Source organism: Onychomys torridus, chromosome 3 (genome assembly GCF_903995425.1).
Source record: "Onychomys torridus chromosome 3, mOncTor1.1, whole genome shotgun sequence".
NCBI lineage: Eukaryota > Metazoa > Chordata > Mammalia > Rodentia > Cricetidae > Onychomys > Onychomys torridus.
The window spans coordinates 74,707,155-74,730,015 of NC_050445.1; positions in this window are offsets into that span (position 1 = coordinate 74,707,155).

A 22,861-nucleotide genomic window follows, 5' to 3' on the forward strand; every position below is an offset into this window, starting at 1 on the left:
TTAAGCCACCAATCATCAGGAAAAAAAAATTCAGGACACGGAGTAAAATCTGTCTCTTGTTCCCCAGACCTCCCCGACTGAAACTTAAGTATCTGGAGAGCAAGGCTCCTGACCCCACAGGTAAAAGAGTCATCTGTGGCATTTAAGGTGTGCCAGGGAAGAGGTAAAAGCCCGAAAACAAAATTGCTAAGTGCTGGCACTTGCTGACTCCTAAAATCTGTTGGGTTCCTGTTTTAAGTGAGAAAAAGGCCATGGGCTAGTGAATGCCCTGCCAGGCCATCAACAGCCTTGTTAAAAGTGCTGCCTAGAAAGACAACCAGTCAGCTGACTGCCCCCAGGTGCCAAGACGCATGGGTACACCAATCTAAGACCTCCAGCAAAACCTAGGATTGGCTACAGACACAGCAGGGAACCCAGAATACAGCAGGGAAGTGATCCATTTCTTTCCTTCTGGACACCAGAGCCACTGACTCAGTCCTGGGAGTTTTGGGACGTCACTTCTCCTTTCTATTGTCAGGTACAGAGGACAGCCTTATTTACCTCACCAGATTTAATTGTACTTTCAGAGTTACTTAATGAGAAGGATTTCCAACTAAGATAAGAGCTCATTGTCTCACTTCAAAGTTACCGCCTGTGTTTCTCATGTGCATACAGATAGGGCCATGATCTTTGCCTTGTCCCTAATTAAAAAAAAAAAAAAAAAAAGTTCTTATGCACCACATGCTTTTCTCCTCCCAGTTCCCTGTTCTAACTCACTCTTCAGCTAATGTTACAGGACCACCACAGAACTGGAGTCCAAAGATCATCAAGTAAGAAACTGTAATAGCTAAAAGATATTTATACCCCCAGACTCAGAAGTGTCTGGGCACTACAAAAAACTTTAATGTAAACATCTATTACTATGAGATGCTTTTAACAATTGATCACCTGTCTCCTGGATGCTGGACTACTAAAGGAAACAGGTGCTTTAAAATAATGTGTCTCTGATAAAGATTAACATGTTTCAAAATCCATCTGGACAGGCCAGATCTACCAACATAAAATAATAATGATTATTTTCTCTTTAAGCTTTTTTCTATGTCACCAGCATCTTGTCAGAGAGAAGGTTCCCAGCCACAGCCAAGAGGGATACATATCTCCAGAACAAACAGATGACAGACAGCATCCCACAATGCCTGTCTACCTCAGAAGACTCCCCTTCTCCAATCCCCCAAGAGCCAACCGACGTGCAAAAATCAGCTGGAAGCAGTTTTTGAGAGGCATGATGCCCCTATTCCCATCTACCTGCTTTTTTTAAATTAATAAGTAAAAGTCTGGGATATAAGGGTTTTGTCCTTAATTACATCATCAGCCTGGGACAAGGGCCAGCCTAAAAAGCCAGAGGGCCCTCCGTGTGTCTCCCTTTTCCCTTTTCCACACTCCCCACCTCCATGTGTTCTCTCTCTCTCTCTCTCTCTCTCTCTCTCTCTCTCTCTCTCTCTCTTTCTTTCCCTCTCCCCCTCTCTCTCTCAATAAAGCTCTAGAAAGGTAACTGAGGCTCACGACTTTCCTCCAGCATGCTCCTCAGCCGGCATGCAGCCACGAGCAGCACTGATTTAACCAACAGTAGTCTATCTAATGAAAGTGTTTTCCAAAATTGAGTTTTTTAATTAATTATTCTATTTGTCACTTATAACTGCAAATGAGATCCATTAATTACAGAATAATATACTTAATATAAAAACACCTGTCTCAGTTACTTTTTTATTGCTGTTGTAATAAATGACCAAGGCTTACATTTCAAAATGCATAGTGGTGAAGCTGAAGAACAGCTGAGAACTCACATCTTGATCCCCAACCACCAAGAGGCAGAGAGAGAAGAATGGTGAGTCTTTTCAAACCTCAAAGCCCATCCCCCAGTGACACACCTCCTCCTTGAAGTCCACACCTCCTAATCCTTCCCAAACAGTTTCCCCAACTGGGGACCAAGTGTTCAAACATATGGGCCTGTGGGTGGTTTCCCGTTCAAACCACAACTACCTACTGTTGCCATCACTGGAACATAACAAATAGCAAACTACTTCTTGTAATCATTTCGATGCTTTTATGCATCAGAGTGGTCTTTGTGAAGAGAAATTTAATCAGCTGAGCCGCTGTGGACTCTGGAATGGAGTAAGTTGAATGAGGAGCCTGCCTGACTCCATTGTGAAGGTAGGAGTCATCATGCTGTACTGTTAAAAGTAAGTTTCTATTTACTGAGTTGCTCTCTGTTTCCTGGAACCCACGACCCCACGACCTTGAGAATATCCTTACCCTCCTTGGCCCTCCCTGACCTTTCCCTAATCACATTTTTCTGAGTTTTTTTTTTCTCTATTTCTTTAATACCCCATTATCTCTCTCTGTAAAACTACCTGTGATTTTACTACTTTAAAAAAGCCCAAGGGATGGATTCAGGGCTGCTTTCTTTAGCCTGACTTAGGAGTCAGTTGCTGGCCGGCTCTTGGGTGCATCCCAATAAAAGTCAAGCTTGCTTCAAATTGGGCTCAAATTGTGATGGCAGTCTTATTCTCGCCATCTTAACATTTTCTGGAAAGCCCCAGTAAGATTCCGACCATTCACCCAAATTCTGAATCTTCGTTTCAGAACTCTGGGGACTGGGGAGCCACCTCAGTGCCTTGAGGTGTTCCAAGGCTCCAAGGCTGTATTAAGTTTCTGGACTATCACAACTGGGTGAACTTTCGTGCTGAGAAAAGCACCAAGCATTTACAGGTCTCCTGCTGAGTCATAGTCTGTTCTTTTCTTTTTTTTTTTAGTTTTCGAGGCAGGGTTTCTCTGTGCAGCTTTGCGCCTTTCCTGGATCTCGCTCTGTAGTCCAGGCTGGCCTCGAACTCACAGAGATCCGCCTGGCTCTCCCTCCCAAGTGCTGGGATTAAAGGTGTGCCCCACTGCCTGGCATCTGGTTCTGTTTCGTGGGATCCCTATCTGACATGTGGAAGGGGGTTTAACTGAACCCCACATTCTCCTGTCCAGGGGAAAAAGTGAGACATCCCACCGCCTGCCTGAGGGTCTTGGTTCGGTTTTATGTCCTGTTTGTCTTTCTTTGTACATTTTGTCTTACCTTTGGCTTCATTTATCCCCTCCTCTTTCTGCTGTTTGGACTTTCTGTCTTAGTTGGTTTATTTTGAACTTGGGGCAGTTGAACTAATGGACAGTATGGGAAATAAGACTAACAATCTAACAGCCCGCTAACCGTATTCTAAAGAATTTTGATAAACTTTGCCCTCTTTAGTGAAGGAGGATTATGATTAAGAGTCACCACTGACATTCTGTGAAACTGAATGACTCGAATTTGGGGTTGGCTGGTCCTCCCAGGGCACTTTTGACTCTCAGATAGCCTGGGCAGTGGTTAATGTCACTCTTGGTAAACCCTGCCACCCACATCTGATTGGACTGAAGCAACTTCCAATCCGCCTCCCTGGATGAGGGTCTGTGTGGTCCACAATGGGCGAGGTGGCCAAGCCCTGGTTGTTGGCAGATGGGCCTTTCGAGGTCCCTAGCAGAGACTGACGAGCGCCCTCTGAAGACTGTTCTGCAGGACTCACAGGAGGAGGAGCCCCTTCTCCCTCCATATACCCATGTGTACACTCTTCTCCCCTCCTCACCTCAGCCTCCATCTTTGCCATCCCAGTCCCCACCACCAAGGCCTCCCTCTGTCCCCTCCCCTCCCTCTACCCCATCAGGTTGTTCCCTACCTCTGCCTGTCTTCTGTCCTCCCCTAGCTCTCCCCTACCTCTCTCTGTCTCTTCCCCTCCCCATACCCACCAGGGAGTCCCATGTGGTCCTCCCAACTTCCCCGATTCTGGTTTTGGGGTGTCACCTCCTGGAGTCCTTGGTCCCCTATGACTGCTTCCTGACAACCGTGCCCTGTGTGCCCCTTTCTCCACCCCAGAGCTCCACACTCAGAAGAACCAGAGCCCCCTTTCAGCCCTGATTCTTTCATTTCTCTAACTGATTCTTTTTCAGTCATCTGTCCACAACTGTCAGCAGATTCTCTGTGTCCTCTTCACTACTGAAGAAAAGAAATGGATTCTCAAGAAAGCTTCTGAAGCAGCTTCCATGGCTGATGACCAGAGAGCAGAGGTGACTGACTGTGCTCTTCCAAGAAGGAGACCCCAACAGGACTACAACACAGAAAGAGTTAGGAGCTCCCTCAGTAAATACCACCAGGTTCTGCTAGAAGGGATGAACCTGGAAGTCCAAAAGCCCACTACATCTAAGGGAACAGATGCGAAATGGGGCCCGGGTGAATCACCTTTCAGGTTTTCTGGAGCACTTCCTGGATGCCTATCAGTTATACACACCTATAGACCCAGAGGACCTGGGAAACCTCAAGGTGATTAACCTGCCTTTGTTACTCAGTCGGCCCCTGACACACATAGAAAGACACAAAAGATGGGTGGTTTTCGGGAAATCATAGGTCAGAATATTAGAGATAGCCCAGAAAGTGTTTGACGGCAGAGACGGCGAAGACCTGCTAAGGAAGATGGGGTGTGCCTCCGCGACTACCCTACAAGCCCCAGCCACTCCCAACTTTGCCCATGCACACTGTGTTAGAAAGAGGAGAGCTTTACCAAAGGATCAATGAACCTACTTCAAAGTGTGGTGCTAGTGTGTTCCCCAAAATATTGTGCACTCTAATAAACTTATCTGGGGTTAGAGAACAGAACAGCCACTAGAGACAGAGGCTAGAAAATGGTGTCACTCATGCCTTTAATCCTACCATTCCAGAGGCAGAAATCTGTCTGGATCTCTGTGAGTTCAAGGCCACACTGGAAACAGCCAGGCATGGTGACTCACGCCTTTAATCCCAGGAACTGATGGCAGAAAGCAGAAAGGTATATAAAGTGTGAGGACCAGGAAGTAGAGCTGGTTAAGCTTTTAGGCTTTTGAGCAGCAGTTCAGCTGAGACTTATTCAGATGAGGACTCAGAGACTTCCAGTCTGAGGAAACAGGATCAGCTGAGGAATTGGCATGGTGAGGTGGCTGTGGCTTGTTCTGCTTCTCTGATCTTCTAGCATTCACCCCAATACCCAGCTCCAGGTTTGTTCTTATTAATAAGAACTTTTAAGATTCATGCTACAGTGAAGAGATTGGTTGTTAGAAAAATGAACATCCACACTGGAAACAGGTAGCCCCCGCCCCCACCCAAGCCAATACTAGCTATGGAGGATTAGGGAAACTGAGGATCCTTTGAACTAGGCCCCCAGGAGCCAATGGTAACAACCTTCATCATGGGAGCCAACCTGTAAAATTTCTGGTGAACACAGGGGCTACTCATTTGATATTTCAGGAGACCCTGGTAATGCTTACCAAGCAAACAATGGAAGTACAGGGGTTAAGAGGGGATGTGAAAGAATACAATGGACCACTGACTGGACTATTAACCTAGGACAAGGAACTGTGACTTATTCCTTTATTGTTATTCCTGAATGTCCCTACCCTTTACAGGGGTGGAGCCTCTTGAACAAGCTCCAGGCAACAATACCATTCTTAGGAGACTCTCAAAAGTTGCATTGGGAGGTCCTGCTAAAGTTTTAACTCTAACCTGCCCAATAAGTGAGGAATATCTGCTCCTCCAAAATCCAACCTATTCCCTGGAAGGAGAATGGAAAAAGTTTGCTGATCTAGGAAATTCCTACAATTTTGACAGAGGACAATCCTCCTGGCTTGGCAAAACATGTGCTACCCATCATAATGCAACTAACATCTGGGGCAATGCCCGTTCAGTTCAAGCAGTACCCCATCAGTTCAGAAGCCAGGGAAGGGATTAAGATTCCCATCAGGCACCTCCTTGAAGCAGGAATACTTATTCCTTGCCAGTAAGCCTGGAATACCCCCTCATTGCCTGTCCAAAAGCCTCGAACTTAAGACTATGTAAGACTTGAGGATAGTGGACAAGAGGATAAAATCCATTTACCCAATTGTTCCAAATCCCTATACTCTGCTCAGTTTATTAGCACCAGAGCATAAAGTTTACACTGTATTGGATTAAAAGATACATTCTTCTCCATTCTGCATTTGAAGTTAAATCAGGCCATCTTTACATTTGAATAGGCTGACCCTGAACTGGGAATATCAGGACAACTAACCTGGACCAGCCTGCCTCAAGGGTTCAAATCTCTCCCACCATCTTTGCTGAAGTACTCACCCAGGAATGAAGTCTCTTCTGTAGTTGGTACCCTGAGGTGACCGTGCTTCATTATGTAAATGATTAATTGGCTGCTAAAGATGAAGAGAACAGTTTGAGAGATACCAGAGACTTTTCGAAACTTTAGCCCAGCTAGGCTACAGATTCTCTAAAAAGAAAGCTCAATTTGCTCACCTCAGCTTACTTTCTTGGGATATGAGAAGGAAAAAAGACTGTTGTGCCAGGCCCACAAAGCTGCCATATGCAAATTCTAACTCCAACCACCAAGAAACAAGGTAGGGAATTTCTAGGAGTTGTTAGATATTGCCGTCTTTGGATACCTGGGTTTGCTGAAATTGCCAAACCCTTGTACTCTACTACAGCTGGGGGCAGCATCCCTTGGGAATGGAATTAGGAACATGAGCAGGCCTTGAGGAACTTAAAGGAGGCCATGGTAGAGGCTACCACATTAACTTTTCCTGATACATCCAAACCCTTTCACATTTATGCCCATGAAAGAAAGGGTATTGCCAACAGAGTCCTGATTCAGACCCTGGGTCCCTGGAAAAGCCTGATAGCTTTCATCTCAGAGACTGGATCCTGCAACCTCTGGATGGTCCCCTTGTTTAAGAGTCATCAGTAACTGAAATTCTTATAAAAGGAGCTGAGACACTCACATTGGGACAGATCCTGACTGTAACAGCTCCACACACTGGCTGAGAAATGCCACCAATCAGTGGACCCAGTACCAAGCCCTTCTTTTAGGTAAGGACAGACTGATTGATAAATCCTGGGCCATTAATCCTGCCACCCTGCTCCTGGATGAAGACCCTGAGCAGCCAATCCATGACTGCCTGGAGATGCTGGACATCATCCAAGGTATGCTACCTGACCTGACATATATTTCTCTCAATACCAGAGATGCAGATCTCTATACATATGGCAGCAGTTTCATTCAAGAAGGAACCAGACATGTAAGGGCAATGGTGGTTATAGGCCAGAAGGAGGTCATTTGGGCACAAGCCTTTCCCAAGAGAACATCTGCTCAGAGAGCAGAAATAATTGCTGTGACACAGACTTTAAGATCAGCTGAAGAAAAAAAGGTTGACATCTACACAGACAGCCAATATGCTTGTGGCATAAACAGAGGGGCTTACATACCTCAGAGGGAAAAACTATTAAAAATAAATGTGAAATTGTCCAGTTGCTGGAGGCCATCTGGCTACCAATTGAACTGGCCACTATTCACTGGCCAGGATACCAAAAAGAAAAAAAAAGCCCCCAAACTCAAGGTAACAACCATGCAGATCAAGTTACCAAAGAGACTGCTCTCTTTAACCCAACTTAGGTAGTTGCTGAATAGTTCTTGGGTACACCCAATAAAAAAATCAAGCTTGCTTCAAATTTGACTTAAACTGTGGTAGTGGTCTTATTCTTGTTTGGGGGATTAACATTTTCTGGAGGCCCCAGCGAAATGGAATGTGTGACCTATAGGTGAAATTATTTAGGCTACTCCATGTAGTTAAAAAGGAGGTTTAGTTTGTGGGGTAACTTACAAATGAAGGGATAGGTTGTAGGGTCTGGCAAAGGTATGGCACAGTCCGGCAGTGTTCTCTGGAGAACTCTGCTCGATCTACCTCCAATGTCCAGGGTCCCAGAACCAAGAGAGACGTCTCCTCTCGATTCTGGGTCTTCAGTGTCCTCCCTCAGCCCCGCCTTGTGGGTGTGACCATTACTGAAGCCTCAATAGGGGTTGGAACTTCCAGGCCAAGGCTGGGATGGCTACCCACTACAGTGACCTCTGGTGAGGTTTCTAGTGTGGTAGGGGCACTGACCTACATCTAATGTCTTTGGTCTTCCTTATTGGAAAGCTGTCTGAGGTATACCTTGACTGACTCTGCCTGCTCATTCAAGTGGGAGAGGGCATGCTCCTCACAACTCTTTCCTTCATTTCTCATTCCTCCCACATTTCTTTTCTTTTCCTTTTTTACATATTTAGTGTGTGGAACTGCCTGCTAGAGCATGAGTTCTTTGCTTCCATTGCTGAGAAAACACAAGCATGTGGAGAAGGGCTCACATACAACAAACACTCATAACAAATATTTACTCACATCTATTGACTTTATTTGATCCCAAATTGATTTATTTAAGCTCACAATTTGATGGTACAGGCCACTTCATCTGGGAAGGCATGGAGACAGGAATGTGAGATACCAAGTTCTATTATATCTGCTTTCAGAAAGCAAAGAGCAATAAATGCTGGAATGCAGCTCCTGTTATCCTTTGCATTAACTCTGGGCCCCTCGCACATGGCTTGGTTCTGCCCATGTTCAGGAAATGTCCTCCCACCTTGTTTAACCCAATCTAGAAACTCCCTCACAAACACGCCTGGGGCTCATCTTCTAGATAATTCTAGACCCTGTCTAGGAGGCATGTAGTATTAGCTGTCACAAAAGACACTGTAAAATGAGTGCTTTTGTTAGGTAATTCTGTGCCAATTTGAAAGACACTGCTTGTTTTTCAGGGCTCCCTTCCAAGAGATGAAGACAGTTCTATGTTTGATTATTGCTTTACCTGCTGGGACAACACAATACATAATACAGCTTAGCTTAAGACTCTCCATGCTTGCTGGATGGTGGTGGCAGATACCTTTAATCTCAGCACCTTCAAGGCAGAGGGAGGAGGATCTCTGTGAGTTCAAGGCCAGCCTGGTCTATAAAATGAGTTTCAAGAAAGCCAGGGCTATACAGAGAAACTCTGTCTCAAAAAAACCAAACCAAACCAAATGAATCAAAAGGCTCCCCACCCTTATTGATCCATTTATGTGGATCAATACTTTGGACATGGTTTTGTTGGATCTTGTGCTTCAGGGTTCTCTAGATTCAATCAGTGCATCAACTGTGGCCCTCAGGCCCCAGCTGTGGAAGAGCGTATTTCTATGCTCTGATTACTGGAGGGCCTAGTCTTTGTATGTTATCTCACCAGGAGCCTCAGTTCCTTAGCAGCTACTGTCAGGAGGCCACGCTCAGTTCCTTGCCAGGAGGACTGCCATATTGCAGGTCACTTGATCAAGTTCGAAAGGAGACAACTGATAAAGAAGTGTGCTGGCTGTAAAGGTGGGCACTAATAGTCCTTTGTAGTATAACATGAGTGAAACCTTACCCTTTTGCTGTACATCACTGGTTAAGAGCAAGTCAGAGATCCTGCCTCCATTCAAGAGAAAGGAATTTCAGGTAGGGATGACAGCTAGAGTGGCATAAACTGGTTCATCACAAAGTAGTTATGCCAATTTGATACTAATGTGCCCACAAAGTCGAAGAATAAAGCATAGGCAAAGCTATGAATAGAGGAGGAAAGTTTTTACTTGTGATACTCAGTATTGTGCAAGTTTAATCATTTCTTGGTTTTGATGCCATGGTGGTTTGAATAAGAATGTCCTCCAAAGACTCATATGTTTGAATGCTTAGTCATCAGGGAATGGCACTAGTTAGAAGAATTAGAAAGTGTGGCCTCATTGGAGGAAGTGGATCACTGGGGGTGGGATTTCAGGGGTCAGAAAACCAAGCCAGGCTCTCTTCCAGCTGCCTGCAGATCTGGATGTAGACCTCTCAACTACTTCTGCATGAGTGCCACATGCTTCCCACAATGATGATAATGGACTCAACCTCTGAAACTGCAAACCCCAATTAAAAGCTGAATTTATAAGAGTTACAGTGCATGGTGTCTCTTCACAGCAACAGAGCAGTTACTAAGGCTTGTGGCTCTGGCTGTGTTGACACATAGTAGAGTACACTTTCATTCTTCAGTCATCGGCTGTCATGCTTTCAGATGTTACTGTGTCATCTCTGGAGTAGCCCAACATTCCACTTCTACAAAATCATTTGTAATTAACAGGAAACTAATACATGAGGTCAAAGATCACAAGACCGAGGTCTGCTGCCCATTCTGAAGCAGCAGTTTGTAGCTGGAGTCATGGCCCAGAAGAGGAGGAACAAATCTTGGGAACCAAAGGAGAAAAGATTCTACTGAACAAGTTAGCAGTTATTATGCATAATTTATAAAACTTTCCATTAATAAATATAATTTATTTAATAATGCAAATATACATCATATTAGGTTGTTTTTTTGTTTGATTTTTCTGGAGCTCTGGGTTGAAAGATAATGAAAGGCATTTATAACCGAAGAGCTTTACATTGCTACTAAACTGAGTTTTACTGCCCAAAATGTTTATAATAGAAATTACAACCAAGTATTTTCTAAGATTAGCCAAATGACTGCCAAACATGCATATGGATTTACCAGAAATAAAAATAAAAGCATGTGAATGTCATCAGTATCCTACCCATAGATGCCAACAGTGTAGGTTTGGGATTTGGATCATATCTTCTGTTCTAGACTCTGAATTATATTCATCATTCTATGCTGCTAATAATAATAATAATCTCCAATCTCTAAACATGCCTGCTCATCAAATTGTTTTCATCAATCCTCTTTGACTCATAATCAATAACTTAGTTAGGAGTCTTGGGCAGAGCCCCCCACGTGTCTGTCATCTGTCTCTAATCCCTGTTACTTGTGGTTCAAGGGTTAGGGGATATGTTCTTAGCACTTCAATATTGTTCTTGGAATCACCCTTTTCTCACTCACAGTACCAAGTGAGGACTGTTTTGTTAGACCCAATCATAGCTACCTCAAAGCATTTATGCTTTAATCACTGATTTACTGATCTTTCCCTCTGCTAAGAAAAGTGTGGAAAAAATATGTTAATAAAAAGTATAGGGAGCCATAATTTTGGATTAAACTCATGCACCGGGGCTCAAAAAACAGAATAAAAATCAAATCAGAGTTCTTAATATTTCATTCACAAAATTAAAACTAATTTGTTCTCTGACCCTCCTAAAGCCAGGAAAATGAGACTTCAAAACAGATCAATCATTATGAGATGAAGTTGTTCCCACTGGTTTAATTTTGCATTAATTACTTTTATTTTTATTTTCTGTGGACAAAGTACCTGGTAAGAGACCTTAAGGAAGAAAGGCTCACCAATTTTCCATACTAGTCAGTTTTCTCAGTACTGTGACTGGATGTCTGACAACAAGCAACTTAAGGATGGAGGAGTTGATTTTGTTTCGAAGTTTGAGACAGTTCAATCTATCACTGTCTGCACAGCTTGATGTGACTGATCGCAGTGTGTCCTCGGTCAAGGATGAGATGAATGCTAACACACAGCTACATCTTCCTCTTCCTTTTTTTTTTTTTTCATTCAAGAAGCCAGCCCATAGAATGGTGCCTTAGTCAAACCACTCTGGAAATTCCCTCTCAAGCATCCATAGGAGACTCTCCCAAGTGATTCCAACCCAGTCGGGAAGACTCCCTATCACAATTTGTTCAGCTTGGGGACTTCTTTGTTTTGAGGTAAGATCTTGTCATCCTACCCATGCTGACCTTGAATTCAGCAACTTCTTGTCCCAGCCTCTGAGTGTTAAGATCACAGGTACACACCATTATGTAATCGTTGTTTTTCTGTAGTTCTAGCCTCCTCTACTCACCCTGAACAAATGGGGCTCCGGTAACTGACCTAATTAATTCCAGTTTGGCCTTTCTCTGACTCTGTTTTGCCTCTTTAAAAATTTTTCTTCTCCAAAATAATTCCCTTATGAAGTTACCTTGGATTCTAGGAACGCCGGGACTGCTTGTTAAACATCTTTATAGCGGGGAATTAAGCCTGGCAGGACAAATGATCACATAATGAGCACGCATACCCAAGTGGGAGCGATTAACCCTGATGGAAACAGAGGCTGCCCCTGTCATAAAGGGAGCACATTATAGACATTTTGCTCCTCTCAAGCTTACCTGCAGTAGAGCTTTCTTCAGAATCTGGTTGAGCACCAGAACTGTGGTCATGATCGACCAGACTACCAGCTTCACTTTAAAACTGGAGCTCTGTCAGCTAGGCAAACCCCCAGCTCCACAGCACTTGGCTGCTGCCTTCCTTTTGCTGACATATGTTTCCTATATTATACCTACTTGACACTCACACTACCTGTACCTGGGAGGATGGAATCTCACTTAAGGAATTGTGAAGCATGATCCTAATTAGTCTTAACAATAAGAGTCAGGGGGTGAAAGCTGAAAGATCAGAGGAGCCAGCCACTAGAGAGACTTCTTATCTCTAGAAAGCTTCAGACTGAATGTGTGTGTGGGGTGGGGGGGAGATCCTGTCTCCACCTGCCTTATACTTCTGTCTCCATCTCCTTAGTGCTAGGATTAAAGGAGTATGCCACTACCACCCAGCTCGGTTTCTCTTGTTCAATCTTGTGTATCCCAAGGGTGGCCTTGAACTCCTCATCTTCCTGCTTCCTCCTCTCTAGTGCTGGGATTAAAGATGTGTGCCACCATTGCCGGGCCTCTATGGTTAACTAGTGGCTAACTCTGCCTTCTGATCTCCAGGCAAGCTTTATTTGTCAGAACACAAACAAAATATCATACAACAGAATTGGCTCCATTAGATTGGTCTACGACCATTTGTGGCCATTTTCTTGATTAACATTAATGGGAAAGGACCCAACTCGAGGGACAGCCCACAGGGGGCACTTCCATCCCTGGGCAGGTGGGCCTGGGATGTAATAGTAGTAGTAGTAGTAGTAGTAGTAGTAGTAGTAGTAATAATAATAATAATAATAATAACTGTGTGAGGAAGGGAGAAGAGGCAATCTAGTTAAGTGGTCTCTACTTTAGTTCCTGCCTTGAGCTCCAATCCTGGCTTCCCTCCATGATGGACCTGTAAGCCAAATAAACCTCCTCCAATGTGCTTTCTTGGTCAGTGTCTTACCAGAACTAGAGAGACAAACTGCCACACTAGGAACTCGTTAGGGTTCTACTGAGCTCCCTGAAAACCCTGGAGCCTAAAGCCACTGAGCTCCCTATCTTTCTTCCTAATTAAGCTACCCCGAATATACATTTGCTGCTGCTCACCTGTAACTGTCATGCTGGGAGAGGTTCAGTCTGCTGGGGTACCCAATGCTCGAGGTTCAGCCACAACATTATAGCAACAGCTTTACGGAGAAAGATAATTTTGAAATCATTAACTTGTTCCTTTTCTGTTTGGCTTTGTTGGCTCGGTTTTGTTTGACAAGGTCTCACATTATAACTCAAGGTGGATTTCACAGCCAGAGCCGACCTGAGACTGCCGGCCATCCGCACGCTGCGGCTTTCCAGCTGGGATTCTAGGTGCAAAGGAAGCCGGTCTGCTGCTGCGTCTGTTTCCGTTCTCTTCACCTTCCTCCTTCTATAAAGCCGACCTCCCGTTCCTGCGCAAGGAAACTGATCTTGCTTTATGAAATAAAGCTTACCCAATTCAGAAGTGCAAAATGGAAACAACTAAGATCTTTCAACTGAGCTTGGCTGTAATTAGATAGTTCTTATCCTTGACAAACATGAGCGAAGGGGTTGCAATGCTACCTGAAAGGAACATGCTCAGCTCCAATGAGGCCCGAGAAAGTGGACTCCGCACAGGAAACGGCGGCGCTGCAGGGGAAATAGCCGCCAGGGCGCCAGGGGAAACACCTAGTGTGCATGAAGGGCCAATCACCCACCCCCACTCACCCACCCCCACTCACTCGCTCACACCCCCCCACTCACACTCTCCCACTCTCTCCTCTAACTCACACCCCCCTCACTCCTCCCACTCCCCCCTTCACTCACTCCACACCCCAACCCCCACTCACTCCTCCCACTCACCCCCCCAACTCACTCACTCCACACCCCAACCCCCACTCCCCCAACTCACTCACTCCACACCCCAACCCCTACTCACTCCCCCCACTCACACCCCCCACTCACTCACTCCACACCCCAACCCCCACTCACTCCCCCCACTCACACCCCCACTCACTCACTCCACACCCCAACCCCTACTCACTCCCCCCACTCACACCCCCACTCACTCACTCCACACCCCAACCCCCACTCACTCCCCCCACTCACACCCCCCACTCACTCACTCACTCCCCTAGCAGTTCGGTTTGTTTGATTAAAACTTTTGGACACTTGTCTAGTTTATCCTCTCTGTTGAGATAGAAAAAACAGATAGCCAATTATTCAAATTTACTCAGAGAATTATTTTATAGTCCATCATGGCTGGAGAGCAGATATAAAAAAATCAAATTGCTTAGAAGATAAAAGGTTAAAGAAACTTTTTAAGAAATTTTACTTTTGAAAATTGGTTGGTCATGTATAAGACTTGTAAATCTTATTGTTAAGCAACATGAGGAGCCATGGCTCGTTTCAGTTTGTCTTAAATTTAACTTGGCTAATCACGTGTCTACAGACCTGGGAAATTTGTATTATCGTGTTGTTTTTCTTATATCTAAAGCTTTCACATCAGTAGACCCTTGACAAGTAAGAACATTTAAACTGGATGAGCTGAAGATGCGTTCAACATTGTTAACAGACATCTTGTTTGTGTTAATGTAATTTTCTGGGCCTCAAGTATAGCAATTCTGGGAATTTCTTTGGCACAGAAGTGACAGGTATTGACATTACTCATCTGGTGTCTTAAACTTCACAGAGAATCTAAAAGTGACTTGAAAAGTAAGGGAAAACAAAAGAAATAGAATGAGTTTGTAGATGCGTGCGCACAATAGAACATTAGAACTACTCACCAGTAAGTTAATGTATGAAACTTCTCCTCAATATGAACTCAAGTAACCAGGCTTCTTAAAGCCTATGGAAAGACAATACACTTGAGTCAGTTAAGTGTGCTTCATAAATTGTTAACAACAAAAAGTCCCTTTGATTAACCTTCAAAAGATTCACGATGTTTCAATAAGTTTGAGAAAAACCAGTCTAGAGGGAAAATAAGTACCAGAATTAAGGACTTGACTTAAGGCACAGTCTTATCTAATAAGATATTAAAAAAGGTAAAATGCCCAAATAAATCATTACGAGACAAAGAAAATCTTTGAAAATCCCTAGTTTCCTCAGTGTTGGCCATCTACTGTTGGGCACATAGCCTGCTCTTTATTGTGGTATGTATACCCTGTGAGACTCCATTAAAGAAAACTAACTTTTTCTTTGTAAGAAGTTGACACTTGGAGATAGTTTCTGGGATGGAGATAGGGGCTGGAGCCCACTTCCCCCTCTCAGAGGTGAGACTCGATCTGGATTAGAACCTGGGAGGCCCTGTACATGCTGTCATGGTCTTGGAGTTCATTCATGCATCAGTCCTGTTGTGTTTGGAAGGCAGTGTTTCCTTGGTTTCACCCATCTCTACTGGTTCTTACATGCTTTCAGCTTCCTCTTCTACATCACTTCCTGAGCCCTGAGGGAAGGGATTTGATGAAGATATCTGATTTAGGACTGAGTATTCCAAGGTCTCTCTCACTCTCAACACATTGTCCAGTTGTGGGTCTCTTTATTAGTTCCCATCACCTGCAAAGGGGAGATTCTCTCAGGACTGTTGAGCTTGACATTCATCTATGAATATAGCAGAATAGTGTTGGGTCGTATTATTTTACTACATTCCTTTAGCAGAACAGTAGTATTCAGTTCTTGCAGTCTTAGGTTCTTGGCACCCAAGCACTGTCAGATATGGTTTCCATCTCATGGAGTGGGCCTTAAGTCCAATCAGACCTTGGTTGGTTACTCCTACAACTTTCTTGCCATCATTGCACTGGCATATCATGAGGTAGGCCATCACTGTAGATTGAAGCATTTGTAGCTGGGTTGGCCATTACCTTTCTGCTCTGGCAGCATTCAGTGTACCTTACAGTACCATAAATACTAGTCAGCAGAGGTTAGTTAGACACCCACATGACTTCCCCGTGTTCAATGGGATATGTAGGTATTATCTTCAGCAATATGGCCTTATCATCTAGAATAACTATATTTCTCAAAATGTTCATAGGCTCTTAGTAAGATTTATAAAATAACTTGCTTTAAATATAAAGTTTTTGTATATCAAGCTAATATTCCATGCCTTCGCCTATTGGGGTGTTGCAGAATATTCCTGTACACTGTGTGAAGATGTGTCAGTGTGATTGGTTTAATAAAGAACTAAATGGCCAACAGTCAGGCAGAAAGAGATTAAGTGGGGCTTCTGGGAACAGAGAGGTCTCCGGGAAGAAGAAAGGCATACAGGAGGAGGGATAAAAGTCACAAGCAACATGGCAATATGTAGATGAATAGAAAGGGATTAATTTAAGTAATAAGAGCTAGTTAGAAACAAGCCTAAGATATATGCTGAGCTTTCATAATTAATAAGTCTCCAAGTCATTTTTGTGAGTTGGCAGCCCAAAGAAAAATCAGGCAACATTGGGGTTTAGGTGGCTAAGGAATGTAACAAAATTAGTTTTTTTTAAAGAAATGAATTAAAGTTTGATATATAACCATGTAAGTTAGTTACTACTCTTTTGTAACTGTCTATTTTATAGATACAATTTGTATATATGTATATATTATAAATTTTATAACATTTAAAAGCCTGATAGTCCTGATATAATACTATCATGATTGTTGCCTTGACAAGTTGTAAAAAGTAACAAAAGCTGAGATGCTAAGTTACTAACATCTTTCCATACATCATGGCAGTCACTTAAGCTAACAGAACTACAATTTGTAAAGGAGTAAGGGCTCATTGGATCCATTCATTCTCAGTTCAAAGCACATTTAAAACCAAGATTTTAATGTAAGCTGTAAAACATACTGTCAACTTTAATGTTTCCTCAATTGTACTGTTCATAAACATCTGAAAGCTAAGTCATATCCTAAACCACATTCAAAATGTGATCATTGATATATGTTCTGAGTTCTTGGTTGGCAAATAAGCAATAGTTCTTAGCGTCTGTATTCTGTTATTGCAGGCTTGCAGCCTGAGCATAAAGAATTCTAGAGATTCTGCCTCTAGAAAGAGAACAAACACAAATGCCATTTATTAAATGTTCTTCTTGATACTGTATAAAATTAAAATCTAAGAGCAGTTAACTTAAGGAAAAATAAGAACCACGACACTTGATTTTTAAATCTCTTCAATGTACAATAATGTATTATCTTCTCAAACAGTAATCTGATGGGAAGCTCTTTTGTTTAATTTTAGTGGATATTATTATTTAATGCGTGTGTGTGAGTGTGTGTGTGTGTGTGTGTGTGTGTGTGTGTGTGTGTGTGTGTGTAGAAGGCACAGAACACATGAGGTCAGAGAATAACTTGTGGGAACTAGTTTTCCCCTTCCACCATTTGGGTCTCAGCACCCAGCTCAAGCTATTTGTCTTAGTGGCAGGCACCTTTATCCATTGAGCCATCACATCAGCCCCAGAGAATCTCCCCCCCCCCTTTTTGATAATAAACTTTCTGTCATACAATATATCCTGACCACAGTTTCCCCTCCTTCCATTGTTCCCAGCCACCACCACCCATCTCTCGTCCCCTCCAGGTCCACTCCTCCTTCATTTCCTTTTCTGGAAAGATCTGGCCTCCAAGATAATACTGCCAAGCAAGACAAAACAAGATACAATAAGGCAAGGTGAAAGCTCCCATTCCTGTTGAGGCTGGACAAGGCAACCCAACAGGAGGAAAAGAATCTCAAGATCAGACAAAAGAATCAGAGACACACCTGCTCCCACTGTAAGAGTCCCACAGAAACACCAAGCTACCTGCTATAACATATACACAGAGGACCTGGTGCAGACCCATGCAGGCCACATACTCCTATGCTCTTCCCTCCTCATCTTCCTCAAGGTTCTCTAATCTCCAAATGGAGGAGCCCAGTGGAGTCGTACAATTTAGACTCTCTATGCATAATATCTGGATGAGGGTCTCTGCATCTGCTCATATCTGCTGCTAGAGATGACTGGACACAGCTCTGATCTATGAGTACAGCAGAATATCATTAGGAATCATTTCACTGACTTTTTTTTCTTGCCTGTCCTGTTTCATTCTACCTTAGGTCTCTGGGCTACCCATTCTCCAGTTCCAAGCCATTCACGAAGTGTAGGGTATGGGATTTCTCTAGTGGTGTGGGCCTCAAGTTAAACCAAACATGGGTTGGCCACTCCTACAAGTTCTGTACTACCATTGCCCTGGCACATCTTGCAGGTTGAGTATTCTTATTTCTTTTTTCTTTTTTCATTTATTTATCCTGACCATGGTTTCCTCTCCCTCCACTCCTCTCAGTCCCTCCCCTCTACATCTCCTCTCCCCCAGATCCACTTCTCCATTTCCTTTCAGAAAAGGGCAGGAATCCCAGGGATATCAACTGAACATGATATAACAAGATGTAAGGTTGGATAAGGCAACCCAGCAGGAGAAAAAGGGTCTCAAAAGCAGGCAACAGAGCCAGAGACAGCCCCCATTCCCACTGTGAGGAGTCCCACAAGAACACCAAGCTACGCAACTGTAACACAGATGCAGAGAACCTAGCTCAGACCCATACAAGCTGCCTGGTTGCCAACTCAGGCTCTGTGAGCCCCTATGAGCCCAGTTTAGTTGAAGTCGGGAGTCGTTTTCTTGTAGTATTCTTGACTCCTTGACTCCTACAATCCTTTCCTTTCTTCTGCAGGATTCCCTGAGCTCCACCTAATGTTTGACTGTGAGTTTCTGCATCTGTTCGTATCAGTTGCTGCATGAAGCCTCTCTGATGGTGAATTTGCTAGGCTCTGGTCTACAGCTATAGCAGAATATCATTAAGAATCATTTCATTAGGAATAATTTTGTTGACTTATTTATTTATTACTGGTTGTGTTTGGTTCTATCCTTGGTCTCTGGGCTATCCAGACTCTGGTTCCTGACCTTCCAGACAGTGTCTGGTATGGATTCCCTCTTGTGGCATGGGTCTCAATTTGGAACAGTCATTGGTTGGCTGCTTCCACAAGTTCTGTGCCACATTTACCCCAGCACATCTTGCAGGAAGGACTAATTGCAGGTTGAAGTTCTTGTGGCTGAGTTGGTGTCCCAGTCCTTCTACTGGAAGCCTTGCCTGGTCACAGAAGATGGCCGGTTTAGGCACCATATCCCCCATTACTAGGAGTCTTCTCTAGGATCACCCTTGTGGATTCCTGGGAGTTTCCATTGTACTAGGTTTCTACCTCACCTCTGAAATTCCCCCCAATTCCAGTCATCTCTCCCAGTAATCACTCCCTCCACACACTCTACATAATCCATCCTGTTCCCACCCCACCTACCCCCAGTTTATGCAGAAAATCTCTTCTATTTCCCCTTTCCAGGGAAATCCATGTGTCAGCTGCTTGGGTCCTCCTTGTTAATCTCTCTGGGTCTGTAAATTGCAGCATGATTATCCTTTATGTGCTATGTGGTACCCTTTACATTTACAAATTGGACAATTACTCAGCTGTTAAAAAATAACATCATATAATTTGCAGGTAAATGGATGGAACTAGAAAAAATATCACCCCAAGTGAGGTTATCAAGACACAAAAGGACAAACAGTATGGACTCACTTATAAGTAGGCTGAGTATTGGTAAATGCAATCTTCTGAGAGAACTAAGCTTGCTTTGCAGACAAGTTGTTTTTAATCTTGTTACTATGGCAGGTAAAAGTCTGTGTGTGCAAGGTTTGCTCTAAGATATTTCCTACCAGCTTCTGTAACCTGTGAATTCTAGGTAAACTTAGCCTAAGGCAGCTCTCTACAAACCTCTTTTCCTCACTTCAATTTTATTTACATGCCCTTCCCCCATGCATGTGCTCAAACTGACAATGAGACATGCTAAAACAAAGCACAGAATAATAATCAACAATGGACTGGGGAAAATGTTGGTTAGAAGTAAGAGACAAAGTCATTAAGATTAGAAGACCCTACCCCCCCCCCCAAAAAAAAAGTAGCCAGAATGGAGGAGAGCAGAGTTCTTACACACATTGCCAGTTGTTCCACTAGGTGGCGATCTTAGACACAGTCCAATCGCGTCCTGCTGCCTTTTGCTCATAAACTTGATTTCAGGTGTAGGTAGGTGGCTCTCATTTTTATATGCTGCGTGGGCGCTGGGAAGAACCTATGTGACAGTCCACTCACTAACTCAACTATTGAGAGCTCACCAGATGACACAAAGTCCCATGTCCTTCATGATTAAAGACTACAAAGCAGAAGAAGTGTAATGGGGTGCCAGGACTCAGGGAAGGACAGGCTGAGTGGTAATGGCCCACCCCAAAGGCAAGGGACCTGGGTCTCAGACAAACAGTGCCTCCCAGTTCCACTAAGTTGTGCACACAGCTAAATCTACATTTTTTCATCTTTTTTATATGTGAACCCTTGCCATAGGTAACGTGGAGACAGGTTGAAATTTTCAGTCTCCAGTTTTGACCAAAACAGTAAATAAATTACTTTTTGTATGTACTGTGTCATTTTCTCTTAATAATGCTGAGTATTTGGATCCAGTACCCAGTATGATCAGGGCTTCTGCTTACACATGAAGGAATATTTAATTCCTAGGAATATGTGACTTTGTTTAACTTTCTTTTTTTTCTTTTTCTTTTTCTTTTTTTTTACTGAATTAGATAATTTGAAGTTATGTAAGGAAAAATCTTACTGGAAAATATAAATTATTCTTATACCAATTACTTTTATTTCCTTGAACGGAATTAAGAAGACTATATCTAAATTAGCAACTGTGTTACAGACACTAATCTTTTTTGTCCTGTCTATCTGAGTATAATCTGGAGCCCAGAAATCATATTGTTAATAAACAGGTTAATAAGAGAAAAAGAGTTTTAATTCAGCATATGTGAAAGGGAATCCCCAGAAAGATATTATACTGAAATGGTTAACCTGACTTTGAAGTTCATATACTGATTTAGATTAGAAAAAACAAACAAACAAACAAAAAAAGTGTACTTGGATTTTGGGACAAGCTGTGAAATTTTAAGAAAGGAAGAAATGTGCAGATAATCAGGCCTGTCTTCTTATACAGGTAAGACTCCTGAGCTAAAGAGATGGCTTAGTGAGTCGAGGAAGCTGCTGGCAAGCTGAGAGGGTAAAAGGAGAAAACAGACTCTTCTAGGTTGTCCTCTGACCTCCACATGCACACAAATATAATTATGTAATTTTAAAACATTTTTAGAAAAAATTTCTTAGGTGATAAGACCTATTGCTGATATGAACCAAATTTACAGGTGGAAACGCTCCATGAGAAAAATTTACAGTCTGGTTAGGGATTACTGAAAAGGAAAGCAAGTTTTTCATCCATAATCTATAGGTCTTAAATTCCCAGGGCTGGGGGAAAAAAAGAAAGCCACAGTGTGTTGTGGGTATTCGATCTGCCAAAAGCTTTGGAGTACCAGCCTTAGGGCGTGGCCTCTTAGAGGGTTATGTAACTGCTTAAAGTCTGAGGAGGGGTGCATGGTGGCTCTCTCTTGTGGTCGGGAATCAGACCGCTGGTTCCGCTCACCTCCAGGGAGAACGGAGGACCACGGCGACTGTTTACTTTGTTCTGTATCCATTAATGCATTTTCTCCTCATTTTATATTTTAATAAACACTTGATACACTTTTAATAGACTCTTGTGGCTTCACTTACAACAGCGACTGGGGTTGGGGATTTAGCTCAGTGGTAGAGCGCTTGCCTAGCAAGTATAAGGCCCTGGGTTCGATCCTCAGCTCAAAAAAAAAAAAGACAACAGCGACTGATTCTACAAGACCAATTGGTGGATTCAAATCTCTGTGGTTGTGAAGAATTGAAATGCTGAGTGTTCAAAGCCAAATTATCTTGAGCTATCTGAGCCCCCTAGTAACCACCTATTGCTCACATCTGTGTTTCATATAACATCCTTGGAATTACTAGGTAAACCTCCTTGGAATGTACTGACAGATCACTGGCTTTGACGAATTCAGAGCCTATGAATGTCTTCAAATAACTTCTGAGACCTATAGCAGAGCTTCCCCCACTTTGCTGCAAATAGCCTTCTGGATGTTCCCATTGATGTATTTAAAAACAACCTTGCTTTCTTACTTTCTTCTTTTCTGTAAGTATAAAATCCTCATGAAACTGTTACCACTAGGAACATGGGATTTGCTGTAATCTGAATCCATCTTCCTGATCCATGGTCATGGACATTTGTCTCCGAAATAAACTATCACTTATTCTCTTTGAGGTGCTGTGTTTTGCACTGACAGATTTTAGCCCCTGAATGTGGGACACCATGGTTTATCCACTCACAACTACTCATCTGGGTGGGAATCATATGCACTTTAGGGTTCCTGGAACTCAGTCACTGTTTCCTCAGAAGAATGGTGAGTTCTTTCTAGGTCTTAGACCATCCTTAGCATGGTCATTAGTCCACTGATTGATTCTGAACTGGTTATTTAAATTCGATTTGTTTGTTTGAGGGCATTTCATTTAGATAGCTCATTAAATTTCATTTATATATTAGTTAATTTGTAAACCTTACAGAGAGTCACTAAAGGGGATGAAACAGCTTTAACTAGAGGAATTTATAATAGAAGAAAACAAAAACATAACTGAGAACATGGGAGCTCTAGAAGAAGCCTTGGGAGATAAAATAGAACCCTTACAGAGAGTCACTAAAGAGGATCAGACAGCCTTAGAAGTATTTACAACTGAAGAGAACAAAAAACTAACTGATAACATTTAGGCTCTAGAACAGCTTACTACTCAGAAGGTAATTACTGGTAAATTCTAAAGCATATAAAAATTATTAGAACTGATAATAAAAACATTCAGTCACAGA